This window comes from Coturnix japonica, chromosome 19 (genome assembly GCF_054131305.1).
Source record: "Coturnix japonica strain WE chromosome 19, WE-NBRP24, whole genome shotgun sequence".
Taxonomy (NCBI): Eukaryota; Metazoa; Chordata; class Aves; order Galliformes; family Phasianidae; genus Coturnix; species Coturnix japonica.
In genome coordinates this window covers 3,154,948-3,176,109 of record NC_140681.1, presented here as the reverse complement: position 1 = coordinate 3,176,109, position 21,162 = coordinate 3,154,948, and the positions used below count along the sequence as shown (strand labels likewise).

The window sequence follows — 21,162 nt, the reverse complement described above, 5'->3', positions numbered from 1 at the left end:
AGCTGTCCCTTACTGCTGTGATGCTCACAGCTGCCTTTCAGCTCTGTTGGGAGCCAGATTCCCAATACATGCACAGAGCCCACCCCAGTGCCTCTGTTGGTGCTGGTGTGGGATGCATCTGCAGTGACTTTTGGGCTGAGGGTTGAATACTGGCTTGTTTGGAGGAACCTGGAGCTTCTCCCACCTGCTGGACTGGATGTTGTCAGGAGAGCCATGCAACCAGGGCAGTGCTTTTATGGCATCTGGAAGCAGGTGGAGCAAGGGAGCAAGCTGTCAGTAGTCCTGGGAGGGATATCTGTGGTTTGAGGGCCCCACCAAGGCTTTTCCCATTAGCATGCACCAGTAGCAGCTCCAGTGTGGTGCTGGGTCAGTCTACCAGCCCTGTCCTGCTGCTGCTCTTTTTATTCCTACCTGAGTGTGTGATAAGAGGTGTGCTTTGATTTAACTCCAAATGCGTGGATTATTTTGACCTAAATCGTACAAGAATGCTATTAGAGCTGGAAATGCTGCGTTCCCTGCTGGCTCCAGTTTATTAAAATAACAAATTCATAAACAATAACTCTTCAAAGCAGTGTGCTAGAGAAGCTGCAGTGCTGTATCATGTATAAAACATAACCCCTGCGGAAAGCAGCCTGTTCCTCCATGGTCAACTTGTAGTTCTGACCACCCCTGAAGTAATGCTCAAAGCAGGGGATCTCCTGCTCCTCCTCAGACTCTGTAAGATAAGAATATGACACTAGATCTTATCCATGAGATCTTATTTGTCCCTTGGAAGAGGGATCATACCCTTACAGATGTCAGTGGTGCCTCCTGTACTCGGGGATTTGGCTGCAAATTAGCATGAGTTACTTGATTTAAAGGAATTAAAAATAGCTTTGTCAGATTGCTTGGTCTGGAGTGCTTTTATCTGTGCTGCAGTGGTGGCGAGGAGCTCCCCATAGCCCTCCACAGCTGGATTCTGTGTGTGTGAACCACCCTGTCTCTTCAGAAAGGCATCTGGGAGGTGAGAAAAGTGGGTTCTGTCTCATAGGGATGTGGAAAAGAATGGCTTTGTAAGGCTGCTGTGTGTATGTGGAGGGACTTACAGGGTGTCTTTCCACACTTGACAGGCTCTGCTCCTGTCCCTGCTCAGTCTGGCTGTGTGCTAGAGTAGATTGATGGAATTCCCCATCAGGGCTGCTGAGCAAGGTCCTCCAGCAGTGGCAATGCAAGGTGGCTTTTACAACTCCAGTGCTTTGTTCTGATTCATGGCATTGCTGGTGTGGGTGTAATAAATGAACTGAGTGGCTGAGATGCTGTAGGCCTGATGTAAAGCTTTTATCACTCTTTGCGCAGGTCTTTGCTTAGCAGTGTATCAGCAGGTGAGTGTAGCTCAGTGTCTGTAACACAGGTCCTGTGTCAGCATGTTGGAGCAGAAGTTGCATGGAGCAGGGTGGATAGCTGGGGAACACTCTTAACAGGGGGAAGGTATATCTCCTTGTTGAAGATACCCAGTCTTGTTGGCTTTCTCTCTTGAACAGACCAATTTGCCTTCAAAGTTTGTGGAATTCATAGAATCCAGCATGAATTCTTGATCTCTGTGGTGGTTTTCCATTCTGTTCTGGAATCTCCAGGCCATGTTTGTCCTTTGTCTCTGTTGCTTATATGCTGGAGCACATAACTGGCCAGACAAGCCTGCTGGTGTTCCAAGTGAAACCTTAGCTGTGTCCATCCTTACTGCCTGCGTTGTGGGCAGGCTGTGCTAATCTGCACTGCTATTTTGCTTGTTCATGGTATGTGTTAGAGGCTGGACAGACTGGGAGGCCTCTGAGTTGCCTGCTGCAGGCATTGCTTGCAGGCAAGCCAAAATGCAGCTCATTTCAAGCTACTTGCAGGAGAATGGTGATACGGGAGCCAGGTATGATATACAAAATGAGGCGTTCAGGAATGTTTTATTTGCTGTGTAACCTTTTTCATCCAAAAACGCTTTAGAGCTGATGAGGATTTAGCTTTCTGATGTTCTGCTATGAATTGGGAATTATTTTTCTGATTTCAACACAAGCTGTTTGGCAATAATGTAGCAGAGAATTAAGCTCTATGATAAACAGTGCCCCAGTAGGAGCAGCTACCTGTGGGTCTGGACCGTGCTACTGACAAGGAACTATCTGACCTCATGAAGTAGCCCAAGTCATTTCTCATTCATTGAAAAGTGGCTGTCTTCTATTCTTTTTCCTCTGGGCTTATCCAAAAGTTCCCTGCTCCTTGCTGTCCACAAGTTAGAGTTTGTATTTCAGGGAGTGGGGCAGCTGAATGCTTGTGGAGTGATCTCTGTGCTCCCAGTTTGTGGGGAACCAGCTCTGTCACTTCCCTGGGTTGTGGGAGGTTGATCCCAGCTCAGTGTCAGCATATGGGAGCACAAAGAAATGCTCAGAGATCCAATCCCTGAAAGCAGAGCTGCAAGAAGGCTCTTCCACAGAACAACTCTAGAAGGATTTGTGTGCGTGTGTTGCTGCAAGAGCTGGGGTTGCTGCAGTGATGCTTCGTCTCTGCTCAGATGGGCTCATCCAGCATGATATTGTGTGAGCAAAGGTGCTTCCCATGCCCTTGTTTCACAACATGCATGAATTGCTCAATTCCTTGCTTTGAATGCATGCGGGAAGTGTGTGAATCTGTCAGATCCAAAGCTACCTTTGGCAGGTCTCACTGGTTCGGTTCTTGGGTGTGATTTTTAGCTGTATGTGGCAGTTTGAGCACACCCAAAGCCCACCTCCATCCCTTTCTATGAGCCTCTCCCAGAGCATCTATGGCAATGGCAGGGGGAGCCGATGGGGCTTGAAATGTCCTCTGTTTTCCAGGTGCCACCTCTTCTGCCTTGGCATCTTGGACGATTTCTATAGTAAAGAGCATCTACCCGTAGAGCCAGCAGCTTTCTGATGAGCAGAATCTCTGGAATGTGAAATTCAAGAATTAAATGGCTTGCAGAAGCTCATGTCTTCCGTCCCAGCCAGCTCTGGTGGGCAGCCACATCCCTTCTCTTCTTCCTAACATGTAATGCAGAAAATCCTGAGCTATTTTTACAATTACAGTTAATCAAGGAGGTATCTTCAATTGCTTTTTAATTCAGCATCTACCAGCGTCTTTAGGTAGGGAAGGGGGACGTGCATTTCCTTGCATGTCTTTGGTCCGTGTCTAATGATTGCTTTCAAGCTGCCCATGATGTTGTGAGTTGGGTTGTTGTAGGGTTGTTTTTTTTTCCCAGTAGTTGTCAGAATGTCAGTTGTAATGAAAGACTTCAGAGGCGTGCTGTACCTAAGTGATTGGAGCCTCTAGGCAAAGCAGGCTGCTGATAGCCTTTTCAGATGAGTTTGTTTCTCTTTTTTATATTGTTTTTTTTTCTTTTTTTGCTGTTGTTTGGCTGGAATGTCTTCATCAACATCAGTTGTTGAAGGCCTTTTTAAAGGCTAATCTGCTGCCTGTCAGCTTGCCACAGAGCTAGTTGGCATTCAGCAGCCCACACTGCAGTCGCATTGGGGAAAAGGAAGTGCCTGTGCAATAACAATAATTGAAAATTAATAGTAGATTAAATTAAAACATAATTAAAAAACACTAATGCTCCCTGCGAATAAAGGCTGATTCCTATAGGAGCTTTATGAATTGAGGAGGAAAAGTCTGTGACGCTTTCCCTGGGCCCTGTCTATTCCAGCCTGCAGATCATTAAAGCAATTATAATTTCACAGAGGTTTGATCTGGAATTGATTTCTTTGTGATAATTCAATTTAGAGGCTTGCTTCCTCCAGGGTGGAAAATGACAGAAGATGGAGTGTATATAAAGCCTTAGCACTGTCCAGAGGCACATGGCAGCTGGTGCTGAGCCAGCCAGGGGTTCCCTCTGTGGGTGATCTGCTGGTGGCCCTACAGCTGGTAAATGTTGTAGTGCTTAATTAGGAGATGATCAATATCAGCTTGGGCTGTGTGGGAAAGGACCCATTAGTGAGCATAGCTGAGGACTGGGTGCTGCTTCAGCTCTCTGAGGTGTGGTTGAAACTTCACATGGAATCCCACTGTCATGGAGGGTCTTGGGATGTTGGTGTCACCATGACAAAGGTATCCATCTCACCCTCTGCCAGACCAGGCCTGGATGCTGTGCTGACAAAAGGCTGCTGATGTGGGGCTGCTGGTTACCTTCCTGCCTCCTCTGCCAGAGATGACCTGTTGGGAATGGTGATTGGGTGCCCTCAGCTGTGAGAAGAGAGATTCTTGTCCATCTGTCCCTTCCCTGGCAGATTGTCCCACTCAACGATAGAGTTGTGTGCGTTGGAATAAGAGGAGGCGTTTCTATTCCTACACGCATTGGTGGCTGTGCCTCCTGCAGCACATCTCTGCTATGTCTATGCCTGGGCCCACATGTATGCATTGGTGCTCATATAGATAACAGCGCATTTATTTCATGGCTTCAACTTTTGCTTGACTCAACCTCAACCATCTTTAGACCATCTGTAAGACACAGGCATGTGTAGGATGCTCCTTCCTGCAATATGCTGTCACCTTTTCTATGGGGTTTTGCAAGGAGGAGCAGGGCTGCAGGTGCAGCCTTTGCTTACATCCAGTCATGGTGTAACCAGCCCTGCACTGCATTCATAAAGCACTTAGCATTGCTGCCATGCAAAGATGCTCCATGTGCTGTCATGCTGCTGTGCTTAGGACTGGGCAAATAAATTCTTCCAGCCTAGTCCTATTAGGTTTAGGAAGGCTCTTGGGTAGCCAGACCTGGCTGTCATGTTGGAGTGAGTGGAGGTGGATAAGGGAAGATAGAGCAAAGGATAGCAAAGTGCAGCAAGGCACAGTGAATTCAGTGCAGAGTGAAAGTTGGGATCTCTTGAAAAATAATGATGTTGGCTAAGCAACTACTGTATTGTATTCCCCCCTTCCCAATTATACTGCATTAGAGGTTTGTGGCAAGTCATTCAGTCAGCTGAAACTGGCACTAGAAGGAAGAAATATCCTCTTGTTAATTTGCTTTCTTCTCGACCCAACACGTTTGTTTTTATTTGTGTGGCTTTGTGCACAAAGCCCCTCCGTTCCCCTGGCCTCTCATGCTGTGGGTTTGGGAATCCTGGTGGAGCAGCTGGTCAGGCTGGGCTTTTGTTCCCCCCCCATATCAAATTATATTTGCTAAAGTTTTGACTGCAGTTGCTGTTCCAATAAAGTGGAACCCGTTCGAAAGAAGGGAATGGCTTTAAGAGAGACTTTTAGCTTTAATTGCATTTCTTGGGCTTGGCGGTTATAATAAGGGAATGTCAGGGGAAGACAAATAAAGAAAGAAATCCACTATTTCAGCCAGAAGCAGGCAGGCAGGGTTCATGGTTGGGTTATGCAACTTTTCTTCACAGTAGTGAGCACTTATTCAATGAGCACGTTTATTTTGATCTATCTCACATCTATATTTAGTGAGGAGAGAGGAGGGCCATCCCAGCTCTGCAGAGCTGTTGTTCAGCTCTAACTGTTCCCTTTAGAAACACAGGGAGGTGAGACCCTGATGAGGTCCCCCATGGTGAGCACTGTTGATGGGAGGGGATGGGGAGCTGCTCTGCGGGCTGTGCCAGTGCACTGTGTTGCACAGAGGTGAGGGAAGCCCTGGGGAGGGCCCTCAAGCATCCAGCCCTTGAGTATAGACAGGTGAAGTAGCTATGAAGATGTGCAGCAGGCTCAAGACATTCAGAGGCTGAGCTGTGTGTTTCCTCACATGGCCCCTGTAAGCTGTGGATGCCCACACCTTGCAAGTCTTCAGGACTGAGTTGGATGGATTGAGCCACCCAACTGTGGGGGGAAGATGTCCCTGTCCATGGCAGGGGGTTGGAACTGGTGGCTTTGTGCTTCCTTCCAACCCATTCTGTGGTTCTCTGGAGATGGAGCTTTTCCTTCATCTCTCCTGGATCCCTTGGAGGAGCCTATATATGTATTTCACATGGGGCTGAGGTGAACTTGCATGATAACGAGCTCCAATATATTAGAAAAATGTTGGTTAGAGCATCTGGGTCAAATTGAGCTAATTGGATCTAACCTCGCTAATTCAATACCCTGATTAATTCATTGTGCTCTGAGAAGGCTGCAACAAAAATGAGTAATGGCTTTAAACATAGCTATGAAGTAACATCCAAATATGCTGGTTTGTGAAAGTCATGTTATGTGGTAGCTATCTTATGTATGGATTTAGTGGTTGTTTATATGGGGGTTTGATCCTGACCCTGCTGCAGTATAGCTCTGAGAATGGGACCTACACAGCTGGGGAGGGAATGACCACAGTCTCATCCCAAATACACTCTGGAGATATTCCATGTATATTTTTTCAGCCCAGAAAGTTGTTACTGCAAAGGAACTTGTTTTATAGAGGGATGCAGAAGGGTTTGTGTTGTGAGAATCAGTGCTTGCAAAGTGGAAGCACCCAGCACTTGGAAAACTAGGTGCTTGGGTGCAGGGCTTTGCTTTGAGACCTGTCAGTCTCTTTTTCTTTGCCTGCCTGTGGGTGAGCAGTAAATGGAAGGTCTTGAAACACAGAGTGTGAGGAGATAAAGCTTTTGTTGTGGGAGTGATTGTATTGGATGAAAGGAAGATAGTGTGCTGTTGGAGACAAGGTCTGGCTTTGCATCCTGTGCCATTTGATATAATGAGAGGGCAGCATGTTTAGTGAGAGGCTGTGAGGAGCTTACAGCGTGTTCAGGTCTCTGCTCATCTCAGAGCTGGGCTGGGAGAGGAGGGGGCAGTGCCTGGCTGGCTATGGGAGCTGGGCTGTCAGCTGCTGCCCTTCTCCTGCAGGTCCAGCTGCTTGGAGCTGTCTGGCTCACTGTGCAAAAGCTCTCATCACCGTTCACTGTGACCTTCTGAAGAGTTTGTTTTAGCAGGATGTTCATTCTGAACAGCCTGGTGGGTGAGTGCCCTATCTCTGCAGTTCCAGGAGCTTTGGGATGCAAGGAGAAAGGGGAGCTCATGTTTGCCGTGCCTCCAGCTGCTGGATAGTGATAGGACAAGGGGGAATGGTTTTAAACTGAGACAGGGGAGATTTAGGTTGGATATTAGGAGGAAGTTTGTTACCCAGAGGGTGGTGACGCACTGGAACAGGTTGCCCAAGGAGGCTGTGGATGCCCCATCCCTGCAGGCATTCAAGGCCAGGCTGGATGTGGCTCTGGGCAGCGTGGTCTGCTGGTTGGCAACCCTGCACACAGCAGGGGGTTGAAACTGGATGATCACTGTGATCCTTTGCAACCCAGGCCATCCTATGATTCTCTGCACTGCTCTCCTTTACATCTCTACCAGGATTTTCTGTGCCCACCCCTGGCCAAAATCTTCTGTTTCTTGGTGAATCAATGCTATCTTGATGCTTTATGGTGAGCAGTTGTATTTTGCTGTCTCTCTCTAAAATACTGCTGTGTCACGCTCCAGCCTGCCAGCAATAGACAGAGGTATTGAATAGACTGGGGGGGTAGGGAGGAGTGTGGATTTACAACTAGCTGGATATTGCTGTGGTTGTTGTCACCCCCTGGGAGATGTGGCTGCCATGAGCTCAGTGCCTTCTGCCTCCAACCTGTGTGCTGCTGGTTGGGGTTGGTTGGGTGCCGTCCATCCAATGGTGCCACATCACATCCAGAAGCCAGAAGTGCAGGGCATTGCTTCTCTAATTGAAGTAGAGAGGAACCCAGTAAAAGCAGCTGGGGAGAGATGGCTTTGCAAGTCACAGGTAGTCTGGGATGAGATGTGGGTGTGAGGCATCCACAGTCATCATGTCGCCTCCGTGTTATCTGCTGATGATCAGTGTGAGCTCTGTAGGAGCCTATCTGCTGTGTCACAGAAGATTTCCAGGCTCATGGTGTAAGAGAAATGCCTTGTTAGTGCTCGTCTGCACAACTTGCTTTCTGGCACGGTGGAAAAATGCACATTTGAGACTGCTGAGCTAATAGACTGGAGTGACAATGATACAGATAAGTCTGGCATCTCCGTAGTGTTTCTGCATCAGTGATGAGGCAGAGATAAAAAGTCACAGGGAGGTTTGAATTAAGCTGGTGCTGAAATCTGAAGGAAGTGCTCAGCTGTTGCTGTTTTAAGGAGGTATTTTGGGGAGGGGTTGGCTGAAAATAATGGGTGGACTTCAGGGGAAAGGGCAAACTTTGCACCATTCGCTCTATTGCAAAGAGAGACAACGAAAGGCATTTTTCCTATGAATTGAAAGGTATAAGGAAAAAAAACCAAAACACTATAGGTGTCAGGAAGATAATGGGGACCTCTCTGCACTTCAGAGGAGATGTGGTGCAGGCAGAGAAAACATCTCAGCCTGTGTCTGAGCTTTCCTGCTCCTGTGAGCCCTGGATTTCTGGTGCTTGTCTGTGTGATGCCAATCATTACAGCCTCTTCTAAGCTGTGTAGCAGCCTTGCACAATAGAAAAGAGTGGAATGCCTGTAATTGCTTCTCCTCCTGTCCCTGGACCCTGGGAATGAAGCCAGCCTTGATCCACAACAGTAGTTACGTGTGGAAGAGGCTGTGCCCAGTAAGCTGATGTGCTGAGAAATTAGGCTGAGTGTGATTTGTTGTGGAAACCTTTTCTGATTGGGAAAAGGCAGCGGGGTTGGTTTTTTGGCTTTTGAATGGTTGCTTTTTGTTTGTTTTGTGAGGTTTTTTTGCAAGAAGAGCAGCAGTCTGGCAGACACAGGAGAGCAATGCTGGGATGTTGTTGGTGCAGTGTTTCTAGCTCTGAACTGCCAGGGGAGATGCTGCCAGCATCTCCTATTCAGTCCAAGCATGCTTCAGCAAGTGAGGACAGGGCAGCATATGTCATGCTTGCAAAGCATGCTTGCTCCCTTGAAATGTGCATAATGTGAAGGCGCAATTGTATGTAATAAGCTGAGTTTAAAGGCAGGACTTTGACACTTGCATGTTTTAGACTTCAAGGGTATTTTGTCACATCTGCCTTCTGTAGGCACTTCTGAAAAGCCAAGTGTGGTGTAACAGCAGGAGGGGGAAGCAGAGACAAGCCTCGTGTAATGCCAGCAATGAAGATAGGTGCTGAACCTTGTGTGTAGATATCTATCACAAAAAAGTAGGTGGCTCTCTCTGTGGGTCTCTGTGCAACGTGTTTCCTTAGTAAAGTTTGTTTTAAATCCTAGGAGAACAGGCAGTAAGCTGGATGCAGCAGGTACAGTGAGGAGCTGTGCTTTGCTAAGCTGCCGTGTCCTGGCTGGTGCAGGCACACAGGAGCTGGCTCCTGCTGTAGCAATACTTTGGTCCTGCCTTCCTCCCCAGAGCATGGAGCACTGGGGGATGAGTCTCTGCTATATCCCCCCAGAACACAGTAGTAGAGATGCTGCTTTGATATCCCTGCCTGCCATCTCCAGAACAAAGCAAGACCTCTGTTTTCTCAGCTGCATGTGTCTGCTAAGCAGCATGAATCAGAAATATTCCTCCAGCCTATTTTTGTTTTCCCTTAAGCCAATGGAAATGGGAAATCAATTTTTAACAAATCAGGCTAAATCCAGGAGTCGGAGGAGTACCTGCCTCTGAAATCAGAGACAGTGGATGATGCTTATAGAAATGGTGAAATGCTTGCTTAATCCAGGCTGCTGAGGACCCCTGTTGAATTGGGCTGCTCTGTGCTGGAGGTTTGGTCCAGGAGGTCTCTGCCCATGCCTCCCTTCTCCCTCTTTCTCACCCTCCTGCAAGGACGACAGCAAACAAGAATTCATCCTTTTGCAGGCATATCCTGCAGTACCCAGGTGGGTGCAGGCACACTCCAACTGGAGACCCAGGCCTATGAATCTTGTGTAGTAGAGCTTTGCCCTGTGTGCAGTTCAGAAGGATGCTGTGGGCAGGGTAGGAAGGGTGGTGCTCACCAATTGGTGCCTCAGTTGGGTCATTTGTGGGACCTGATGCCATCAGCATCCTAAGGATATATTTTTTCTACAGTGTGGATACAGCCTTTGAGAAGTTTGGCTGCTTTGACAGCCTCCTTTGGGAAAACAGTTGGAGTTCCATTGGTGACCAGCCTGTATTGCTGATGTCTGAACAGTGTGACAGCAAAAAAACCACCCTGTGCTTGAAGAGCCTGTGACTGCACACAAATGACAACTGGAAGGTATGATCCAGAGACTGTGGGCAGCACAGAGATGTGGTGCTGGGATGCAGACACTGCTTCTGCTATGTGTAATTGCTTGTAGTCCCTAAAGGAGGAGGTGCATAGAGGCCTTGTTCCTGCTGAGGGGGAAATACATGTGTGCATCCTTGCTACTGGGCTGCATGCCTACATGCCAGGAGATGCTGGGTCAGATGCTGCCTCTGTTTCTGCTCCTTCTTTTTATGATACTGGCTGCTGTTCTGAGGATGAGAAAGGGTACACCTTGCCATCCATGCTAGTGAAGGATGGGTCTTCCTGCTGTGCTAAGGAAGAGGCTTTCTGGAGCTAACGGGTTTATCTCAGATGTTCTTTATTTGTCATGTATAACTGGGAGTTAAGATTGCAGACAGAGTGGGATACTGGGCTTTGGTAAGAGCAGGGCTGGGTGGTGGTCCTGGAGGGAGCTCCTGCTGAAGAAGCAGCATTACAAGCTCTATTCAGACTCATTTAGCTCTGCCAAGCAGAGGGTATGTGCATGGACCTCTGAATCGCCCATATGGCTCTATCCTGACCTTCCTTTTGAATTCTGGTGTGCTGCTGCAGAGAAAGGCCTTTCCTCTTCTTGCCTAACCCCAGCAGCCCTCTGTCCATCAATCACCAGGAGAAAAATTGAGAGCAAACGCAAGCTTATAACTCCTTTTCCCTGCTCACTTGCCGACTCTATCAGCAGATGCTTCAGTCTGATAGTGCAATATCTTTTTTGGCTATTTTTTCCTTTACGTTGCCCCAGAGACCCTCATTCAAGCAGTACCTCTCACTGGGCAAAGCGCTCCTGGTCTGTGTATTGATCTGGTGAGTAAATAATGATTTGGAACTAGCAAAAGTCCCTGTTACAGTGCTTTAGATTTGGTTATTTTTTTCCTCCTTGGCAGCTAAAACCCTCTGTTCTTGTGCACAATTGCAGTTCCCATCTGCAGGGGCACCAATACCTCCTTGGTGCAAATGTTCCTTCTCCTTTACTTGGTGTCTCTCATTCCAGGAGCATGACTAAGATTTTATCAAGGGATCAGATGTCCTACAGCTGCTTTTGTGTGCCTCACACACACGGTGTGCTCTGTGTGTATTTAGAGCAGAGGTGGTGAGGAAAGTTGCTGCTTTCTCTCTTGTGAGACAGGACTGCCAGGGAAGTTGGTTGGGACCATGGTCCTTGAAAGGCACAGTGCTATGAGCACATCTCACAGAGCACAGCAGTAAGGAGCCATGCTTGAACCTGTCAGCTCATTGTCATGATGTTACACCTCCCTGATTTGCTGTGAGTCTTCAGTTTGGCTCTGCAGCCATGTGCCTGGCTTTGGCATCCTGCTCTCCCTAAAGACAGCACGGTGGTGCACACTTGGTATCCCCACAGGGATGATGTGCCCGGTCCCTTGCTGAGTAGGGCTGTCCCATCTGCATCTCCAAACTCACATTAATCTTCCTGCACTTACGTTTAAGGACACAGCAAGGCTGTCATTGTGAGAATGGCAGCAGGGTCTGTATGTGCCACCCTGTTGTGATGTTTCTAGGACCCCAGTTCCTGTCTTTGCATGGTACAAAACTGATGGGAGCTGCTATGTGCTGAGGAGCCTGAAAAGCCAGGCTGCCAAAAGTGAGGGGCTTGGGGGGATTGGAGTGCTGGCAGAAGGGAGGGAAGTGCTACAGCTGTTGAACATCTAGGCTGGCATCTGCTCAGACAAAGGGAAGAGCTCAGGACCCCATTTAGATCTTTTAGAGTCCTGGTAGATATCTCTTGTGGGAGAGAAGCTGATATTGGACTGCTAAGACCCTCTCCAAAGCATTGGATGTGAGACTCAGGATGTTCCCTCTGTGCATAGAGACCTCTGCCTGTCCTGGTAGGGTTACACCTTTTTTGTGTTGGTACATTGAACCAAAGGGACCCAGCTGGAAGCTGCCAGCAAGCTGAGGGCTGCTGCAGTTTCCTCAGTGTTTTGGCTTTGTCTGAGCTGTCTGGACCCTTGGGGTTCATAAGGGCAGAGTGCTGTGGGGCTGTCCATGGCAAGGTCCCACTTTGAAGCAACAGGGGAAAGGCTGCAGCTGAAGTTGGAGCATTCCGTAGGTTCCCTGCACTCAAAGCATCTGCTAAATCTGCTGCACAGTCATCAGGCTTTGTGAGCAATTCATGGTTTGGATTTCATGGAAGTTTCAAGTTGCTTCATAGGCTGTGCATTGTGCAGAAACCAGGGCTGGAGACGGGACTACAGTGATTCCTGGAGTAGTAGGGCTTGTCTTGCAGGTAAAGCGTGTGTTGTGGTGAAAAAGGGGCTGGCATTTCCTTCTGAGATCTGACATTCAGATGGGCTGCTGGGGTCATATCAGGTTGGTGAGCCTTTTCACCACCGGTGGCTGTTTTGAGTGTGGGCAGCAATGAAAGGAAACAACCCTCCCTGCCAAACAAGAAATTCCTGAGCATGCTGAAATAGCAAATAAAGTTTGCCTTACAGACCTGTCCTGGCAGCCCTGTGGCATTGCTTCTCCCCACCACGTGGGATGTGCTGTTCAGAGCATGCAGTTATCCCTCACCATATAACCATCTGCCCTTTGTTCATTGCCACCCTCTTTTGGGTAAATCAGTACTTAGCAATCACAGGATTGTTTCGTGTAATCACTCCAAAAGAGACACTGAATGACATCTTTTTCATAAAATATATATGATTCTGCAACTTCCATGCCTGCAACCTGCAGTAAAAGTGATGAGCTGCAAGAAGAAGCTTCATTCCAAAGCTCTTTTGGTAAATTCAGCTGGTCTCAAACTGCACTTTGTGCCAGGGGTGTTCTCATGTTTGTATTTCGCATATTAGAACGTTGTGGTGTCTCTAAGTGATTTCATATGGTCTCTGGTGGAAGCAAGGGGCTCTCAATTAGAGCATACCAGTTTGAAAAGCACTTGCCATTTTATGATGCTCATCCTTAAATCAAGCAGGAAGCGTGATATGGTGAGATGTGAGCTTCTGTGTGTTAGGAGAGGAATGTCTGGTGTGCAGGACAGCAGTGGTTGTTGGCTCTGTCCTGCAGTGCCCTGATTGCTGTGCAGGCAGTGAGGAGCAGGGCTGCCTTGGGACACAGGGGAGGAGCAGGCAGGCTCAGGTTCCAGGCTGTAAGCTGAGCACTGGAGAGACAGGCATGGAGTTCTGAGAGCTTGAATGCCTGCATAGCCTGTGTATATTCTCAGGTATAATACACACAGAGCTGGCAGGTCCTTCTCAGGTGTGTGGATCAGATTGATGCTGGGAACACCTCATTGCTACACTCTGATATTTTATTTATTTCCCTCAAGCTCATTTTCCTTTTTCATATAGAATCATAGACTGCTTTGTGTTGGAAGGGACTTTAAGATCACCTCATTCCATCCCCCTGCTGTAGGCAGGGACACCTCCCGCTACACCAGCTTGCTCACAGTCCATCCAGCCTGGCCTTGAGTGCTGCAAGGGAGGGGGGGGTATCCACAGCCTCACTGGGCAACCTGTGCCAGCACCTCACCACCCTCACAGTAAGGAATTCCTTCCTGTTATCTTCCCCAGACTTGTTTTCCAAGTGCTTTGGATGATGAGCCGTCGGAGTTGTTCAACTTAAAAAGAAAACATGTTTGAAATTCAAGCGGTGCTGCTTAGTTGTGATTGGCCCGATAAGTTGGAGGGCTTCTGAGAGTCGCTCTGCGGTGTGATTGCAATGAGCAAATGAGCTCTTGTGGGCTGAAAGCTTGCAGGTGGGAAGCAGTTTGGTTCCTGCAGACAGGGCTGGGAGGAGTGGGAGCAGCAGGGGCTGTGTGCCTGGGGGAGGCTTGGGAAGAGGAAGGGGAAGAGGTTTTGCTTCCTAATTTGACTCTCATCTGGTTGTGAGAATAAACATTTTGTTTAAATCAGCTCCAGGTATGACTGCAAACATCTGTTAGGGGTCCTTCATGTGTTTGTGAAGGAGCTACTTTGAAGTGCTCCTTACTCAAATGCTCTTATCCCTGTATCTTAGCTGCGTATCCCTCTTGCTTTTATAATGCTCCCTCTTTTCCCAGCCAGTGCAGTGCTGCTGCTGCCTGAGAGAGGCAATGCAGTGGGAAAACTTGCAAGAAGGCTGCCAGGGAGCTTTGTCATCTCCACAGATTGGGGCTGCACTTTCTGTCTTGTGCAGCTTTTCTCAGGCCCTGCTGTAACTCTGCAGAGCTGGAGCTGAGCCCATGCAGAGCTCATCTTCAGGATGGAGACTCAAGGAGTCTTCTTAAAGCTGTGATGCAGCAGGGAGAGCAGAGCTCAGCCCCTGCCATAGCCATGCTGGGAGCTGCAGAGAGCATGGAGCTGCTTGCATAGAAAGGATAGAGCACCTGTTAGGCTTGGAGATGTCATCCCAGAGCAACCAAAGGTCTTAGTGAGCACTTTAGTGGAAAACAGGAACCAGTGGGGTGGGTCGGTGTGGAGGTACATTGGTGCTGCTCACCATGGCACAGAGAGGGGACATGCTGAAGCACCAGGAAGCACTTCACATCCAAGGGAAGGAACCCATATGGGAAGACATGGGGTTACAATGTGAGTTATGCAGCATTTCCGTCAGCACAAGGCTGGATGGTGTTAATTTGCAATGTAGAAACATTCCTTCAAGCAAGAGTGGGTTCAGGGAGAAGCCTCTGTCTGCAGGAATATCTAGTGAGGTACAATGGACTGAACTGTGTTGTCCCAGTTTTCTGCTGGTGGTTTTTGTGGTGGCTGAGCTGTCCTGGAATTAATCACCTCCTCTGCTATAGAGGCAGTGGTACCCAGGGATCCCAGAGAGAATGAGGGTATCGCTCTGAGGAGACACAGTAGTTTGAGGACAGTGCTGAGATGAGGAGTAATGATGTTTCTGACAGGAGGCCAGGAGGGAACTCAGTTTCTCTCACATGCACATACAGAGGCTCCAAGATATCCTTATGTCTTATATCCATATAGATAAATGCAGTTGTTCCCTCTGAACGTGGACCTTTAGCAGCTTCCCCAGATGTGCAGGGGAAGATGTGAGCAGCAAACTCCAGCAGGATCAACCCTCTTAGCTGTGCAAAAAAAACTGCCCAAAGTTTGGAGTTCCACACTCCATGTGATGGCTCAGAATCAGAGCTGTCATTTGTTTCAGCTTATGGGTCAGCTATAACCTGGAAGCCTGCTGCAGTGTTACAGAACCCTGTCAAGCAGTATATTTTCCACTGTGTTGAAATAATTTGGCCAATTCCTAATTACACAAATCTAATTAAAGGCTGCATGTAACGGCTATGCCTAATCATAATGATACACCCATTTCATTAAGGGGAAAAAAAAGAAATTGCTTGTGTACAACAAACCATCCAATTTAGCCTGGAATTAATGTACACCTGCCTGGCTTGAGCTGTGCGTGGCACCAAGAGGTCAGTGCTGGGTGTTGGAGATGCCTGTGCCGCAGGAAGGGGATGGGAGAGGCTGTAGGGTGGGGTGGGAAGAGACCCCCTCACCCCCCAGGGCCACCATCTCCATTGCAATACTCATAGCAGCCCCAGCAGCATTCATATAAGAGGTTACAGGGAACAAATGCACTTGTTGGCGTGAGTGGAGCTTTCTATTAATGTTTCTGCAGCAGCTTTTGGTAGGAATCACTCTTGCAGAAGCAATGTGGACTCTGTGCTTTGCTGTAGTGCAGAGTGCAGTTGGTCCTTCAGCAGCACCCTTGTTTCTGATAGGTCTGCAGGAGCTTGGCTATAGGAGGGGGGATATATGGGACAGAAGGAATAATATCAGGGCAATGAGGTTAAATAGACAGATAATTGATTTTTTTTCAGCACTGGTCTCGGGTGTAAATCCATTGAGGTTAATGAAGTAACACAAATTAAATTGAGCAGTGCAGTATGAAGGCTCAGGTTGGCATAGAGCCTGCTCCAGAGCCGTCTTGCAATGCTTGATGGCTATGTCTTGGTGGCAGCTTTTCCCTCGTTTGTGATGGCTGGAAGGAGCCAAATGCACACAGCCATTTTAACTTCCAACCAGGATAACAGCACGTCATAAGTGCATCTCCCATCTTGTTGCTTGGGTCTCTGTGCTCATTGAGCTCATATTGGATCTTCGGTGGTTTCACAGGGCTGGGAAGTGTGTGATTCTTGCTTCTTCCAGCCCTGCATTGCTGTGGTGCCACAAGAAGCCCTGTGAGGCCTCACCATTAGTGATGTCTTCTGGATGAGGTGTCACATAATTATTACAGAGGTACTTGTGGCATCTTGGCAAGTCTGAGCTCTGGAGCCCGGATAAAATCCTGCCCTGGATCATGATACCCAGCCCTGCCCTGGGGGAAGCTGGCCACGTTTGCCTGGCTTCCTGCTTACAGCTGATAGATGGCTGCTGGTGGTGGCTGTGTCTCAGGTGGCACAGTTGGTTGTTCCATCCACTGTGTTAAAGTGGTTTGCTAATAATTTGGTTGGGATGGGTCTGTGCACATTGGTGCCTGTGCAGTCCTCTCTGTATCCCGTGTGCCCCAGTACCCACAGCATCCTGCAGAGCACAGGGATGCAGTGTCCTGCTGGGAGGAACAGGACGGTGGTTGGCTGTGCAATGAAGGTGCCCTGATGTCATCTGTGTGCCTGGCTGTTCCCCAGGCCCAGCTCTAAGAGACATCCCAACACCTTGGGACTGACGCTGGTGTTGTACAGCTGTGGCCAGCAGTGTGGCTGCCTCAGCCATGGCTCAAACACCATCCCCATCCCATAGGGCTGCAACCTGCCAGTCGTGTCCCCTTTCTTTTGGCAGTAGACCTGCACACTTTGCCTCTGGCCCTGTAGCACCCGCAGCAGTGGGACAGGACCCATGGCACAGCAGGCTGCAGCGTGCTGCACAATGAGGTGATGACACGTCCCAGCACATCACTGTCAGTGATGGAGCCTCTGGGAAGGACTTACAGCTTGAATGCCCCAAGCTCATGACAAATCTGGGCAGGGATCATATAGGAGCTTGGAGTTTACCGGCTGCACATAGGGATAATGCAGCAGCAGCTCCTAATGAGTCCCTGGTGCTCCAGCATTGTGTCAGCACAACCCTGTTTCCATCCCGTGCCATTTCACTGGGTTCCTGCCTGCTGTCCTGCTCGGTGCCACAGCTTGAAATAACCTGAGGAAAGGCTGTGAGCCTGCAGAGAGGGATGGGGAGAGGGAACCCCTGGGTCTGCCTGAGAAATTGGACTCCTCCAGCTGGCAGGAGCCTGTCAGTCATGCAAGCAGCATGTGTGAGGGCGTTTCAGTCTCTCTTGCAAGCTGGTCACTGGCTAAATAAATAAACAGGCTCTGTTTTTGTCTTCAGCCACCCTACCATCACCTTTTGCTAGCCTTGACTTTTGACTTGTCTCTGTATTTTTAGCTGCAGGACACCCTGTCCCCAAAGCTGGCGAGGACCTGAGGTTGCTCATACCTTTCTGAACACACGAATCCAGCCCTCAGCCTTCATCATGTCCTATCTGGGAGAAGGGGAGGTGTTGGTCAGCACACTCCTTTTCCCCTCTCACTGGTGTAACTAAGCTGTGGGTACCCAGGTTGTGAATGTGGCTTTGGAGCAGACCTTGTTGGTGGCTGTGCTGAATAAAGTCCCCCTGGGCTGTGACAGAGCCCATGAGATTTATGGTGCTGTGAGCTCTCGTCCCTTGAATCTAGAACTGAAGGGCCCCAAACAGTTTACCTTTCTGTCTTTTATCTTGCTTGTATACAAAGGAATAGAGAAGAAGAGCTGCTTGCTTACGTTCAGCAGAACGTGATGTTTTTTTGTGTTTTACACAGAGAAGATGGGGGCCGGGGGAGGGAGTTTATTCCCTTCTAAATAAAAGCAGAAGACGATTTAGCACAATGTAAAATTAACTGTCACTTTGAATAACTGATCAAATGCTTTCCATTTTGGAAAGTGCTGAAGCGAGCGCCGTGCATTTGGTCACGATGCTCCTCTGCTATGGGTGGGCAGGAGCAGCCCTGCCTGGGCCAGGCTCACCTTTGCATGTACCCACTCCTCCTCCTGCATCCCCTTGCTCCCCAGCTTTGTGGGGCTGAAGGCTCAGCTCACTGCCCTCTTTACCCCTCCCTTTTTCTCTACCACAGGCTTCATTCCTACGCTCGCTTCAGCACGGATTTCAATTTAAGCATCCGAACAGTTCCCTTGATGTAATTAGGGCTATTTGTGTGCTTGGAGGGAAGCTGCGCGCCGAAGCACTTTGGATGGAGACGTAAAAGCTCATACATTTCAACTGAACGGTAAAATAGGTTTTATGGGGGCACCCGGGGCTGCCAGCCCTGACACTTATCCCAGGAGCTGTGTAAGATGAGCCTGGAATTGTGACGCTCCCCACTGCTGTGGGCTCAGTGTCCTGCAGGCTGTTGTTCGTGCCTTGCTGACGTGGGTCTATGTGAGATTGGATGACCACCTTATCTCCTGGGGGAGCCACTCAAGGTCACAGCTCGTTCTGGCTGTTCTGGGACTCACGGCACTGCTGCTCCAAGTGGAATGAATGTCTGCAGTGCTGCTCCAGCCGGGCAGGTGTCCTACAGCTGGTGTGTGTCTCCTGCCTGGTGGTTGGCTCTCCATTACTATCCAAAACCCATGGGTGCCATCACAAGGAGAGAGCTAATGGAGAGAGCAAAGGACCGTTGCGATGGTAAAGGGGTTGGAGGAGAAACTGAGAGCTGCTCAGCCCAGAGCGGAGGAGGCTCAGGGGATCCATCCCATATCCAGGTGATGGAGCACTGGCACAGGGACTGGAACTGTTTGGTTGTCCCCTCCAAAGGCTTTTGGACGTGGTCCTGTGTGTGCTGGAGGGGCTGGACCAGGTGGGCCCAGAGGTTCCTTCCAACCTCAGCCACGCTCCATCTCTGTGCTGATGCAGTTATCCCACTGCAGGCTGACCTAGGAGAAGGCACTGTGTGCCATCCCGAGGACTGACCCTGCTGTGTCAGGCTCAGCTGGCTCTCATTTAGAGAAGTACATGTGAGTTCTGGGGGCAGCAGTAAGGTTCCTTCATAAGAGACTGCTGCTAGATTTGCATGGGCACTCTTACCTGACCTGGTACTGCTCAAGGTAATAATTTCCTACCCAAGTGCCAATCTGAGCAGTAGAGATATTTCCCATTTTTTATTGGCTCTCCACTGTGCCTGAATTAACGGGAAAGTGGACTGCAACTAAGGTGAGGCTATTGAAGGCAGGGAATGACAAATTGGCTGTAGAGCATGGCAGCGACGAGTGCTGTCAGGGGGTTCACACACTGACCTTTATCTAAACAGAGCTGTGTGTAACAGATAAGAATATTTAAAAATAATTAATGTCACATCAGTGCCGAGAACAAAACGACTACATCAAACAGGCAAGAAATCCGCTGCAAATGACTCAAAAGGGAAATGTCAGGCTCTTCATATCTGCAGCCTGCCTTGTGCCGATGGTGCTGGAATGAGAAGGGAGGGCATGTGAGTAAAGAAGCTATTACAGATGATTTAGAGAGTGGATAATATACATATAAATGAGTGAGAGAATGGAGCAGAACAATGGCCGACCTGCTGGACTGGACCTGTAGGAAATCAAACACTGAACTGAGCTGATCACTGGGTGCAGGGATTAAACGTGTGTAAGCCAATTATCCCCATGGCTGGGGTGTCTGCTGTCTCCATGGGCTCCTGCTGCGCTGTGATTCAGCAGCACCTCTTGCTCTGGTGGGTTTTGTCTGCTGGGGCTTTAGAGATGGGGGGAACCACTGCTGGGAATGGGATTGGAGATGGTTTGGGTGCTGCTTCCAGGCCAGGGCTATCCCTGGAGGAGTGGGAAGGGCTGAGCTCCATGTTGCTGCCTGCAAAGAGAGGGTTGGTCCCAAGCCCTTGTCCCCATGGCTGAGCCCTCCATCCCATCTGATGGCTCCTTGGGGTGGGAGCTGCTTTCCTGAGGGTCCCACCTCACTCTGCTCCCTGCAGCTGCTCCTTCTTAGGGCTGTTTATCACCAAGAAATGACAGCAGGTGATGGGGGAGAAGATCCTGGAGTTGAGCATGCACAAATCTTGTAAAAAGCTCAGCCCTAACCCTTGACATAACGGATTACAGTCATCCCCGACTTCATTCCTAAAGCCAGTGGTGAAGCAAGGGGAAAAATACCCATTTTTATTCTAACAGGGCTGTCATACCCATTCTAACAGATTACTTGTAAGACAAGCATTAATTCATCTGCAAGACCACCTGTGGGAGGTGCCTTTAAGCCACAGATAGCAGAGGTGGGGCTGAGAAGGCCAAGGTTGAGCAGAGGGCTTTGAGGAGGGGCTGGGAACTGATCCTGGGCTCCTGCATTCCTGCTGCCCCATGAAGGGCAGTGCTCCCCATGCACAGCCTGCACTCCTGCAGCCACCCCTAGTTCTGTTGTCAGCGTTTTCATGCTGGGAGGAGGCAGAAAGGTGCTCCCGGATTAACAGAGTTGTGAAAAATAGCCTTCTGGATGGCCTGCTCACCCTTTGACAGCAGGAGAGAATTTATAGGCAGAAGATGGAGACGTGATTTAAAATTAGCAGCAGCAAAGAGCCGTGTCTGCGTCCCTTGAAGTGGAGCAGGAAAACTGACCTGTCCCTGAGCCCGGCCGTGGCTGGGAGGTGGTTTAGAATTTCATGTCTCAATTACGGAAAGAGCTCAGCTTCTTGCTCTGCTTTCCTGCAGGGAAGGCACGATGCAAAGCTGGGCTCTGCTAATGCAGTCAATGAGAGCGTCTGATCTGCTCAGCTGCTGTGCAGCCCCGGCCCAGGGCTGGGTGAGCAGGTGAGCTCCATTGAGGGGATGTGAATATTGATCCACCACAGGGAAAATGCGACATTAAAGGAGGACTGGAAGAACAAAACTGCACTGGTGTGTTGCTTAAAATGAAAACGATGGGCAGCTGCTAATTAGAGTGCAGTAGTTAACACGGTTCACTCCCATCTCCCATAGGCGGAGATACAGAAATGGCATTTGTTAGGAGGAAAATTGACTATTTATATCCAAGGTGTTACCGGTACCATCATGAAAGGCACAAAGGCTGGAGATCTCGCATTGCACTCATTGCCTTTTCA

The 21,162-nt window shown here is 49.1% G+C and overlaps 1 protein-coding gene across 6 annotated transcripts in view; it reads left to right on the top strand.

The window, feature by feature from the left end:
• RALY (RALY heterogeneous nuclear ribonucleoprotein) overlaps positions 1-21,162 on the top strand; it is a 93,763-nt gene that overhangs the window by 9,143 nt on the left and 63,458 nt on the right. The window contains exon 1 of one of the 6 annotated variants that reach the window (XM_085519509.1): positions 9,982-10,097. The exons of the other annotated variants lie outside the window; for them this stretch is intronic. The gene's annotated coding sequence lies outside the window, so the exon portion shown is untranslated. Of the gene's footprint in view, positions 1-9,981; positions 10,098-21,162 lie in introns of those variants that run through there. 6 annotated transcript variants of the gene reach the window in all.